Below are 14139 nucleotides of genomic sequence, written 5' to 3'. Positions count from 1 at the left end.
TGTCTACCTAATGGAGAATGAGCATTGAATATGGTTTACGATATTGCATGGTTGTCAAGACAACATGACATCACATGTTGGAGCTGATGTGAATATCTAATAACGTATTCTGCTGCACATGCGCAGAAGCATTTCTTTATTCGCTGGGAAAGAGAAAGATGCGCTGAACACCCGAAAGGCTACCAAAACTTCATTAGATATTCTTCACGCATGTTTACAAGAGAAAAACATACCAATAGACATCAAAAAACTGGATAAGTGACGTGTCAGAGATGTAAAACTTCTGCGCTAGTGAGTGACTGTGACAATTTGTAAACAAACATGACTGCCAGGTTTGCTTCATTAAAAATGGAAGATTTTGAGAGAATTTTGAAAGACACAGACGCATTGAACACCCAAAAGGCTACCAAAACTTCATCAAATATTATTCACGCATATTTCCAAGAGAAAAACATACCAACAGACACTGAAAAACTGAAAAAGAGAGCAATAGTTGAAATATTGTCAAAGTTCTACTTGGAGGTGAGGAAAAGTGACAAAGACTCGAATTACACTAGATTAGAATCAGCGTTGGATATTGGTAATGAACCCTCCTGTTCTTAACTTTTTGCAAAATCTATAATTGTTCCATCGAATGTGTATGTACAATAACAATAAAATTGGCTGGCTTTTTTCATGGTATATCGGATATATTCCATTCAGCTAGCATGATACTGAACTCATCTTCGACTTGTTCAGTATAATGCTAGCTGAATGGAACATATCTGATATACCACTCAACACCAGCCAATATTATTTAAATATATAGCCAAAGGTTTGTGGACACCTGACACATCACATGCACATGTGCTTGTTGAACAACCCATTCCAGATTTGGTCCTCCTTTACTGTTAGAATAACCTCCACTCTTCTGCGAAGGCTTTCCACTGTAAAAAAAAAAAAATCCGTTGTTTTTACGGAAAAATACTGGCAGCTGTGGTTGCCAGAATAATCCTGTTAAAAATACAGTGAAATGTAAACAACATTACAGAATAACTTGTACATTTCACTGGGATTCCATGTACAATTAATGATAACTAAATGTAAATTTTACAGGTATTAAATGTACAATAATCAATACATAACTGTTAATTTTACGGATATTCATTGTACAATAAACAATGATTGCATGAACATTTCACTGGGATTCAATGTAAAATGACGGTTACAAGCAATGATCTACTAGACAGATATTTTATTTGATTTAGAGTTTTACGAAATGTGCCGGAGAGCCTCTACTGACATTTTTTTAATTTTTTTAACAGGGCAATGATGTAATTTTAACTATCACATTCTGTTTTAGTATTACAGTTTGTCTGTGTTTAAACTACAACAATTTGTAAATTCTACAAAAAAATATGATCAATTCAACATATTCTTACTGTTAAATTAACAGTGGTATTTGGTTAGGAGTTTTACAGTATATTGATGTAAATTACACACTGCTTCATTGTTTTTGTATTTACAGTTTTTTTATGTCATGATTTTACATAAATTCACTGTTAATTCTACGGACATTTTTTACAGTGTAAATTTTTGAATGTGTCTTAGGGGATTTGCTCATTCAGCCTCGTAAACTGTCCTCAAGAACTAAAGAAAAATATCACATCATCTCATATTTGCTGCAGTATAACATACAGTAACTAGTACATATTTTACATATGTATTTTGTATATCACCATATATGGTCAATATATTTATAAATATAAATCATAATACTGCATAAATGTAAATGAAATATATGCCTGATTGTCACTATAATCCTTATTTCTTCCCACAATATTCAGTATACTGGAAATTATATTTATTAAAAATTGTCAGGATGTTATACAATCCATTATATTTTGCATAAGGGTTAAAGACAAATTGTGTGCTATGAAACGATGCTAATATTATAGGAGCCCAATACAACTGTAGTGTAAGCATTATCCGAATGTAGCAGCTGCTCATGAATATCCATATGTCATTTCTTAATGAATGGCGTAGTCAGGAATTCAGCATGCAGCTCTGTTTACCAGCCAGAGCGTTCACACTGCTCTTAGTGTTACTAGCCAGCTACACAACCAGCAACTGGTTTAACAGTTGTAGACGTCTGATGTGAGGGACTCATTGCTATTTTGGCTGTCATTTGTGTGAAATGACACAGTATGTGTGGTTGAAATGTTTAGCTAAAGTGCTGATTTCAATTGAGAAGGATGTGTCTTATGGGTAATACATAGAGAACTAGTAAAATCAAATGAAGCATCCAGAGCTGCTCTTTTTCCACATTGGAACACAGAAGAAAATAGAGCTCTTTCTCCCCCAGTACAATTAGCACCCTATTTACTGTGTATTTAAGGGCACTGCTTTAGCAGACTGATATTTTCCCCCTTGTTACTATTCAAAGGGCAAGAATGTGCGTGTCTTTGCACAGTTAAAGATCTAGACGAGCGTGTATTTATGTGGTTATTCATTACGTCCTAGCCATAAAAGTAAATGAACTAAATGACTGGAAACCCCTCAGATGCTGATTTTTTTTAATGTGTATATTTTTGTTGCTTGAAGAAGCTTGTGATGGGTGACCAGCACTTTGTTTGATTGTGATATTCATCAAACATTCCACAGAGAACGCATGAAACGGGAATCCTCATGGGCAGTGCTGGTGGTGAGGGCTGCATGAAGCCAGAGTCTCCTCTGAGTAGATTTGTGGATATGGTATGTGGAGAGACGCATCATGGAGAAAAGGGCCTCTTCTTGCAGATCATCAAGTTTTATCCCCAACTTCACCGCAGTGTATGTCTGTCAGGAACACTATCTATATCCAGGACTGTGGTTTTCTCTTAAGCTCACTTCATGGTTTCTTTAAACAGACTATATAAGGAACTATGTGAATTTTTCTTGCATTGAGATACACAGAAAAAATACACACACACACACACACACACACACACACACACACACACACACACACACACACACACACACAGTGAACAGTTTAGTTGGGTGTGAATCTGGTAGTCTACCAAAGGCAAGCTTGCAAATACACTACTTTATCTGCCCACTGCATTTTTTCATCACACCAGGAAGAGATTCATGTTATTATAGAAAAGAGGTGAAGCACAAAGGATTTACATTGTCATGACAGGCCAAGGCCAGGAATTTTAATTGACACTCCACTCCCAGAAAGGCAACACGCAGTGGGAGCAAGCAAATGTGGAAAGATTGGAGTGGGAGAAGAAAACCCTTAGAAGAAGCTCTATGCCCTGTCCTCCCTCTCTTTGATTATAGGGCCAAGCAAAGGTAACTATGGCAGAGTAACTCCCATGGAACAATATGTAATAAACTCTGGCTGCGGGTTCGTAACTACTTTACTGACATTACTGGAGAGAGTTTATATGGAATTGCTTTATTAAAATGATATGGTGTTTATAACATAACTGAGAAAAGACATACTGTTCTATTAGTTTTATATATATATATATATGCACACACACAGTGGTGTTTGAAAGTTTGTGAACCCTTTAGAATTTTCTATATTTCTGCATAAATATGACCTAAAACATCATCAGATTTTCACACAAGTCCTAAAAGTAGATAAAAAGAACCCAGTTAAACAAATGAGACAAAATATATTATACTTGATCATTTATTTATTGAGGAAAATGATCCAATATTACATATCTGTGAGTGGCAAAAGGATGTGAACCTTTGCTTTCAGTATCTGGTGTGACCCCCTTGTGCAGCAATAACTGCAACTAAACGTTTCCGGTAACTGTTGATCAGTCCTGCACACCGGCTTGGAGGAATTTTAGCCCATTCCTCCGTACAGAACAGCTTCAACTCTGGGATGTTTGTGGGTTTCCTCACATGAACTGCTCGCTTCAGGTCCTTCCACAACATTTCGATTGGATTAAGGTCAGGACTTTGACTTGGCCATTCCAAAACATTAACTTTATTCTTCTTTAACCACTCTTTGGTAGAATGACTTGTGTGCTTAGGGTCGTTGTCTTGCTGCATGACCCACCTTCTCTTGAGAGTCAGTTCATGGACAGATGTCCTGAGATTTTCCTTTAGAATTTGCTGGTATAATTCAGAATTCATTGTTCCATCAATGATGGCAAGCTGTCCTGGCCCAGATGCAGCAAAACAGGCCCAAACCATGATACTACCACCACCATGTTTCACAGATGGGATACGGTTCTTATGCTGGAATGCAATGTTTTCCTTTCTCCAAACATAATGCTTCTCATTTAAACCAAAAAGTTCTATTTTGGGCTCATCCGTCCACAAAACATTTTTCCAATAGCCTTCTGGCTTATCCACATGATCTTTAGCAAACTGCAGATGAGCAGTAGTGTTCTTTTTGGAAAGCAGTGGCTTTCTCCTTGCAACCCTGCCATGAACACCATTGTTGTTCAGTGTTCTCCTGATGGTGGACTCATGAACATTAACATTAGCCAATGTGAGAGAGGCCTTCAGTTGCTTAGAAGTTACCCTGGGGTCCTTTGTGACCTCACTGACTATTACACGCCTTGCTCTTGGAGTGATCTTTGTTGGTTGACCACTCCTGAGGAGGGTAACAATGGTCTTGAATTTCCTCCATTTGTACACAATCTGTCTGACTATGGATTGGTGGAGTCCAAACTCTTTAGAGATGGTTTTGTAACCTTTTCCAGCCTGATGAGCATCAACAACGCTTTTTCTGAGGTCCTCAGAAATCTTCTTTGTTCGTGCCATGATACACTTCCACAAACGTGTGTTGTGAAGATCAGACTTTGATAGATCCCTGTTCTTTAAATAAAACAAGGTGTCCACTCACACCTGATTGTCATCCCATTGATTGAAAACACCTGACTCTAATTTCACCTTCAAATTAACTGCTCATCCTAAAGGTTCACATACTTTTGCCACTCACAGATATGTAATATTGGATCATTTTCCTCAATAAATAAATGACTAAGTATAATATTTTTGTCTCATTTGTTTAACTGGGTTCTCTTTATCTACTTTTAGAACTTGTCTGAAAATCTGATGATGTTTTAGGTCATATTTATGCAGAAATATAGAAAATTATAAAGGGTTCACAAACTTTCAAGCACCACTGTATACACACACACACACACACACACACACACACATGCAACTAAACATTTCATAATGATGTGTTGACCTATTTAACTGTAAATGATATGAAATCAAATATTTATTCAGGATACAAAGCAGTAATTCTCGTAATTCTTCCTTGTACATCCTTGTACTTCATAAAATTAAAGGAGCATTGCAGACGGGGTCTATAATTTGGTAAAGTAATTCTGAGCTTAAAAGTCAGTCAGGAGGTGTAGAGTTGGCATTTAATTACTAACCATGTAAGGGAAGGGAAAGTTAAAAGAAAAAAAGGAAGGAAACAAACTAAAATTGTCAAAGAAATAAAGGAAGTAAAAAATTAAATTGTTAAGGCATTATATTTTAATATTTTACCGAGCAATGCATTCTCATTCTCTCTCTCCCTCTCTCTCGGGTGGCACGGGCAGCATGGTGGTGTAGTGGTTAGCACTGTCACTTCACAGCAAGAAGGCTCTGGGTTCGAGCCCAGTGGCTGACGGGGGTCTTTCTGTGTGGAGTTTCCCCGTGTCTGCATGGGTTTCCTCCAGGTGCTCTGGTTTCCCCCGCAGTCCAAAGTCATGTGGTTTAGGTTAACATGGGGCGGCCTTGAGTGAGGCACCTACCCCCAACTGCTCCCTGGGTGCTATTAGCATGGCATAACTGCTCTGGGTATGTGTGTGTGCTCATTGCTTATGTGCATGTGTGGGTTCACTGCTTCAGATGGGTTAAATGCAGAGAAGAATTTCACAAGTGTATGTGTGATGAGTAAAGTTCTTGTGTGTGTGTGTTAACAGAATAGTTTCTCATGCTTAACTGCGATCATACCATGCCCTGAGTCTTTTTATTGTCAACAGCTCACCACAGCAGATTTATCAGCTCTCATCACCATATGCTTATTATTTTTAGATGTGAGTGCCAAGGGTTTGCACTGAATAAGACAGATTCTTTTCACTCCTGTGTATAGATACTGTAGGGAAAAAAAAAGTGCGCATTCAGGCTATTTGTGATAAGGAATTTATCGGCTCAGCAGCTCATGAAAAAAAAATTGCATTGTTGAGATGTTGGCTGTGCCAAAAACGCCGCCCAAAAGAGGAGTCTTATCAGAGAAAGAAAAGCTAACCCTGTATTTTCAGAATTCTTTCCATTTTCTTTACTTTTTAATTTGGCCACTTGGAACATAAGCACCATGGCTCATTCCTTGCAATTATGGAAAACTAGAAAGATGGTCAGCACAAACAAATTTTACAGAGACACTAGTCTTCAGCTGTTAACCCACATTTTTGTTAAGCCTACACACACACACACACACACACACACACACACACACACACACACACACACACACACACACACACACGTACTTCTATCTTTGTGAGAACACTCATTGACATAATGCATTCCCTAGCCCCTTACCCTAACCATAACCATCACAACTAAATGTTTAACCCCAACCCTTACTCTAACCCTAACCTAACCTAACCTAACCTAATTCTAACCCAAACCCTAAAATTAAGTCTTAACCTTCAAACAGCCCTTTAAAGAAATGAGGACCAGCTAAAATGTCCTATGTTGGTTAAAAAAAACAGGTGTTCTAGTCCTCAATATGTAGCAAGTACACACACACCTGGAAGTATTCAGAAAATTTATACAGTGGATGAAACCAGGGCGGCACAGTGGCGTAGTGGTTAGCGCTGTCGCCTCACAGCAAGAAGGTCCGGCTTCGAGCCCCGTGGCCGGCGAGGGCCTTTCTGTGTGGAGCTTGCATGTTCTCCCCGTGTCCGTGTGGGTTTCCTCCGGGTGCTCCGGTTTCCCCCACAGTCCAAAGACATGCAGGTTAGGTTAACTGGTGACTCTAAATTGACCGTAGGTGTGAATGTGAGTGTGAATGGTTGTCTGTGTCTATGTGTCAGCCCTGTGATGACCTGGCGACTTGTCCAGGGTGTACCCCGCCTTTCGCCCGTAGTCAGCTGGGATAGGCTCCAGCTTGCCTGCGACCCTGTAGAACAGGATAAAGCGGCTAGAGATAATGAGATGAGATGGGGATGAAACCAGCCTGGGCAGAACCAGAGGTTACTAATTCCCAAATTTTGTGCCCTCCGCACATCAGCCTACATTCTTTAGGCAAGTGGATGAGGGTGTAAGAAGTGTTAGATCTTACCAGCCTTGTCTCAAGAAAGCTGGAGATAAGAAGGAGGTGTGGGTCATTTCTGGTCAGCCTCACAGTTGACCTCATTAAAATGAGGTAAAGGGAGGGTCATGGGTGAGAGATCCCCCCCACTGACCTTAAGTGACAGAGGATGTGTGACTGATACTGGAGCTTCTCACACTTCCTAAATCACACTAACAAGATAACATTCTGGGTCACAGCTTCCATTTCCTTTCTATAATTCCACAAACCATATAGATAGGTACACATAGACGAACAGGTTTCAATGCAGGAATGCAATTAAACAAATAACCGTATACATTTTCTCCTGGCAAATAACCGCTATAGAAATTACATAAATTGAAAAAAAAAATGTAAGTATGGGTTTGATTTAGACGTGAAAAACCCATTTATTATGGTTTGAAATAATTTGCTTTGAATCAGATGATCTTTTAAACATGTTCAGTCAGGCAGTAAATTCTGATTAGATTTTCAGAATACAGCATAATGAATCTCCATCTTTATTTCAAGTGTCAGCACATTCAGTCACATAGCTATTGAGGTTGACGTTAAATAATCATTTCACTTGGAGGAAACTCCATTTATATGTTGAAAGCCTTTTCCATGCTGTCAGTTTTCACCGTGTTCACGCAGCCTCTTGATTTTTGGGACTTTAACTCATAGATACAAGTACATGCTATACATACATTACTAATAATTAAAGGCTTGAAACAAAACTAAAAATTCAGAAAAATATTTAAAATAATCAAAAATTTAGGATGTTACATACATACGTACATACAAACACACATAGATTTAACCATAAACACAGACCATAACTGTTGTTATTTATTTAACTATTACCACTATCCAGATAAGTAAGCAATAAAACATGATGGGATGTGCTGGTATAGGAAAATAATCAAGGACAGGCTGACCTGAAGTTGGTTGTGTTCTTATAACATCATGTCCTGAAATGTTTTATTCGTCTTATACCACAGCAACTTGCTAAAGATTCAAAATGTTATTATTAATTAAAGAATTATATGCTTTTTAAAAAAAAAAAAGTTTGTAGTTACACTGAGTCCATAAAATGTCAATGTCCATAAAACAAATTTGTTCCTGTTTTCACTTGTAGCAGCTGTAAATAGTCATTCCCTTACAAGCACTTTTCTCTCTCTTGAAGTTAATGAGACAAAAAGTGGTTCCCTCTGTCCTGAAGGCTCTCCCGTGGTGGAAGTTTTGATTGTTACATACAGTAGCACGGGCACTGGAACCTCCATCCATAATGTTAAATAAATGTCACCTTACAGAAAGCTTCATCATATCAATGATTATTCTATACACATTCACTGGATATGAGCAATCACACACTCTGATTGAAGAAGAAGAAGCCTTTATTTGTCACATGTACATTCAAGCACAGTGAAATTCATCCTCTACATTTAACCCATCTGAAGCAGTGAACACACACAAGCACGCACAAGTGAGCAGTGAGCACACACACACACACACACACACACACACACACCCAGAGCAGTGTGCGGCTATGCTACAGTGCCCAGGGAGCAGTTGGGGGTTAGGTGCCTTGCTCAAGAACACTTCAGCCCAAGGCCACCCCATGTTAACCTAACCACATGAACTGTGGGGGAAACCAGAGCACCTGGAGGAAACCCACACAGACACAGGGAGAACATACAAACTCCACACAGAAAGGCCCCCGTTGGCCGCTGGGCTCGAACCCAGAACCTTCTTGCTGTGAGGCGACAGTGCTAACCACTACACCACTGTGCTCTACTACTAAGCTATCAGCTCATATACTGTTAGTTTAGAAAAACAAAATGGCAGAGTGCATCAAGTCAGATAGATCACTGACTATTTAAAAGAAACAGAAATAGCTAAAAGTATATAGGTCCCCCACCCCCACCCCAATATCTCCTGTTCCACACTCCAGCCCAGTCGGTGGCGGTAATGCACCTTTAAGTTGGTTTGCCAACCGCCAAAAAAACCCTAAAGAAGAAGGAGAAGAAGAAAATGGCGGAGCGTGTTGCTGAGCCAACTGAGGATGAAGTAAAAACTCTACTCGAAAACAAAATCCCAAAAATACAAAAAAAGCAACAAAATATGTAATAAAAGTATTTGATGGTAAGAACATATCTTTTTTATTTTTAAATAATTATTATTATAGCATTTTTCACAAATTGCTACTGTTATTTTGCCAGTTTGTTTATGCGCTAAGCAGAAATTATTTTGTCTGACATTTTATACCAAGTTTTTACTTATCAAATTTGCAAAAAATAAAAATAATAATGCTCTGTTTCTCAAAATTCAGTGAACATGGATAGAATAAAACAGTTATTCCACTCAAACTTGGTGCTACGAACCTTTTCGGCTATTAGCTCATTTACCACTCGATTTCATGGAATAACTTAATTATCTCATCTCATTTCATTATCTCTAGCCGCTTTATCCTTCTACAGGGTCGCAGGCAAGCTGGAGCCTATCCCAGCTGACTACAGGCGAAAGGCAGGGTACACCCTGGACAAGTCGCCAGGTCATCACAGGGCTGACACATAGACACAGACAACCATTCACACTCACATTCACACCTACGGTCAATTTAGAGTCACCAGTTAACCTAACCTGCATGTCTTTGGACTGTGGGGGAAACCGGAGCACCCGGAGGAAACCCACGTGGACACGGGGAGAACATGCAAACTCCACACAGAAAGGCCCTCGCCGGCCACGGGGCTCGAACCCGGACCTTCTTGCTGTGAGGCGACAGCGCTAACCACTACACCACCGTGCCGCCCTAACTTAATTATACAACCCCAAATCGAAAAAAGTTATGTTGAAATTAAAACTGAAAACAATGATTTGTAAACAATCTTTGACCTGTATTGCATTCAAAACACAACAACACATTATTTGATGTTTTACCTCATGAATTTTATTGTTCTTTCAAAATAAACACATTTCATTTTGACTGCATTTCATTTTGACTGTTGCAACACATTTCAAAAAGTTGGGATGCTAAAACATTTACCACTTTATAATGTTGCCATTTCTTTTCACAACACGTAAAAGATGTTTAAAGACTGAAGACACCCAGTGATGAAGTGTTTCAGGTGTTATTCTTCCTGCAAACAGGTCTTGCAACAGTACAGAGTCGTCAATGTCATATTTTTCATTTCAAAATTCGCCACACAATTCTCTGTTGAGGACAGAGGGGACAGGCACCCTCTCCTTCCACAGCCATGCCTTTGTAATGTGTGCAGAATGTGGTTTCTCATTGTCTTGTTGAAATATCCTTGGAAAATATGTCGTCTTGAGGGCAGCATATGTTTCATCAAAATCTCAATGTACTTTTCTGCATTAATGCTGCCATCACAGAAGAACCCTATACCATGGCTTTTGGACTTGTTGCTGCCAACAGTCTGGATGGTCCTTTTCGTCTTTGGTCCAGAATTTCAATTTCAACATCTTGTCCCAACCTTTTCTGATTTGGGATTGTAACAACAACATACAGATGCATTTTTTTTAAAAATAGAAAACAGTATGGAATGGGTGTTGGTATTGGCTCATACTCAAGATTTCAGGTATCATTATTGATAGTGGAAAAGAAAAAATGGTACTGTACCATCTCTCAAGATTAAGTGTAGATTATGTGGAGCTTCATCATACAAGTCCCTGTGAATGAGCTAATACTATAGGAATAATAACATATTTGTCCGTCTGTATAATCCACGTCAGGTTTGACAGTTGGGGTCCCCCCTATGCCGTCTCACCATCTGGCCTACCGGCAATCTTTGAAGTTGCGTTCTGAGAGCACTTTTCCCCGACAGATGTTGGAGCGCCAGGACTCTCTGTCAAGGGCAATATCATGCCAGTCTTTGTCAAGAAGAAGAAAGAAGAAACCTTTATTTGTCACATGCACACTTCAAGCACAGTGAAATTCATCCTCTGCATTTAACCCATCTGAAGCAGTGAACACACACACTCAGACCAGTGGGCAGCCACACCAGAGCGCCCAGGGAGCAGTCAGGGGTCAGGTACCTTGCTCAAGGGTACCTCAGCCCAAGGCCGCTCCACGTCAACCTAACTGCATGTCTTTGGATTGTAGGGGAAACCGGAGCACCCGGAGGAAACCCACGCAGACACGGGAAGAACATGCAAACTCCACATAGAAAGGCCCCCGCCGGCCGCTGGGTTCAAACCCGGAACCTTCTTGCTGTGAGGCGACCGTACTAACCACTACACCACCGTGCTGCCCTGGAAGCCAAAAGCCTTCAAGTTGTCTTTTACGCAGTCTTTTCAGTGTTTCTTCGGTCGACCCCTTGGCCTTGAACCCTGCGCTAACTCACCGAAGAGAAGTTGCTTCGGCATCCGAGTGTCGTCCATTCTGCAGACATGGCCCAACCAGCGGAGCCTATTACCTTGGATGATCGTCTCTACGGTGGTTGATTTTCCACGTCTGATGACCTCAGTGTTCGTGATGTGATGCCACCACTTGATGTTGAAATATTTGAACAAGCACGTTAATATAAATCTGTGATTTGCTTTGTAGCTGGCACTACTGTCAGAGCTCCTGTTACAAAAAATAAATCAAAACCTTATGACCAATCAGATTTGAGAATTCAATGGTGCTATGGTATAATGAAATCGACCTACATGGATATACTGTCCACCAAGTCCTTCATGTCCACAAGCCATCCTGTCAAAGCTTGTCTTTCAGTCACAGTCAAATACTTCAATAAGGGCAATTGACTGTGTTCTGTTACCCAAAATAATCCACAGAATGAATTCAGCAATGGATCGGGTGGCACAGGCTTCCCTTTACAGTACAAAAGTGTGAAAAAGGCTAAACTGCCATAGCTGGGCCTTCCTAGTCAATTAAGCTATGCATACATGTTACATTACCCTTACATCTCCTTTGCTCTTGGGCTGAAACTTAATCCAGAAACATCTGTGACAAAGAGATTGGCACGTCATTATATCTCACCACATTAACATTTTTCTTGGGTTTGTTTTGCCAGAACAGGCCCATGCTGGCTCCAACTCAGCAGGGTTTAACAGAAGTTGGATGGTGACTGACTGACTTTCTAGAGCAATTAAAAGATGGTCTGCTAGTTGTATTTTGTGGTTTTGACAGTTGACGACACTTCCTTGTGATCTGGAGTTTAAGACTCCAGTGCTGAAACTGGATTACTCTGTGATCTGTGAATATATGAGTGGAAGCAGGGATTGGTATCGAAATCAAGTCCCAAATTTGAAAGCACTGAGAGAAACGTCAAACTCCAGGAATTGTTCTCTTTTAATTAAAAACATCTCTACTGATCGAAGATGGGTTTATGGATAAATTTTATATTCCCTTTGAAGACAACTCTGAAGAATGACTACCAAAGTCCTACACCATAATGATAGATTACAGACCGTGGAATGCAACACAGAAATGAAAGAAGATAAATAGAAAATACCATGATACTGTACTGCATTGTGGTAATATGATGCAAAAACCTAAATCTATCTCTTTTTGGGAGCGTCAACAAGCGCATTCCTTCTGAGCTATTACTCTAGAGAGAATGTTTATCCAAATATGAGATTACCTTCATTTCACCATCCATGGTGAAGGTCAACCCAAGAAAAAATGCTGTATTTGAGTCTTTGCATGAATTACAGATTAAGAAAGAATATAAACACTGGATCGAGCCAGCTATTGATTTCTGCACATTGGAAGGATCTTTAAAGAAATTCTTGGAAGATGATTTCAGAAAAGTGTCAGTTAAAATCTCACCAATCAGGAAGCACAGGCCTTTCCTGGATTGTTTCTTCTCTTCAAAGTTTCCATATGTATTTGTGGAGAGATTTTAAACTCAAAATCTGTTCGCGGTCTGGTTATTTGCTTGACAAACCATAAACTAACATCACTAATCCCGAATGATGCTTTACTTTTAACCCCCAAACACATAATTTTGCTTTAAAAAAACTTTCTTAATGTGTTTTGATATTTACACTGCTTTATGTTTGCTTTGCATGTATTATATAAATGACACATAATGATTAGAAATGCTTATTTGTCTCAAGCATTTCTCGACAGATGTTTAGTCTGAAGAAATTTTCTGGGACAGCATGGTCATTGTCATGTTGTATTAATGAATGACTTTTCAAACATCATTATCACAAAGAAAGAGATCAGTCCTTTCTGATGAGTCACAATGTTAAGAAATTAGTTATGAGCTACTGTGGAGTCATAGACATGTGTGGTCATGAAGAATGGCACACAGTGCAACAAAGAAAAATGTTGCATTGCTTAAGTCATTCTTGACTACTCCCCATCTCTCACACCCTTCTAAAACATAACTGTGGTTCAGGGTAGAATCTGTGGTGACGGGGCATGTTGGAGCATGGAGACGTGGAGGAACTGAGCTTTACTTTTGCCAGGGAGGATCCTCCCAGCCACATCTGTCACATGGACTGCTTTGTTGCACAATCACTGCCAGCTTGAACCACAGCACTTAATTTAGTAGATGACACCTGTTTAGTGCTTTAATCACCTGCTCCCACAGTCTCTTACCACAGAATGTTTCCCTTTGGAAGTTCTTAAGATTTTTATTTAATAATTGGATCTCCCTAGGGATATTTTGGGAGAGATGAACTAGTTCCTTTACCAGTTTTGGGAGCTTATTTAACTAATACCAACAACAAAAGACAGGCATAGGGTTATTAACTTACTTAAAATACACAAAATGTCAATAACCAGCACCCATGCTAATGCCAGGATGACTTTAAGGCAGAGAGGAACTGTCAGGGCTTTCTAGGCCTTCAGAGAAGGCCCAGACATATCAGCATCTCAAATGTTATATTTAAAGGAG

This window comes from Neoarius graeffei, chromosome 13 (genome assembly GCF_027579695.1).
Source record: "Neoarius graeffei isolate fNeoGra1 chromosome 13, fNeoGra1.pri, whole genome shotgun sequence".
Lineage (NCBI taxonomy): Eukaryota > Metazoa > Chordata > Actinopteri > Siluriformes > Ariidae > Neoarius > Neoarius graeffei.
This window is presented reverse-complemented; position numbering follows the sequence as displayed.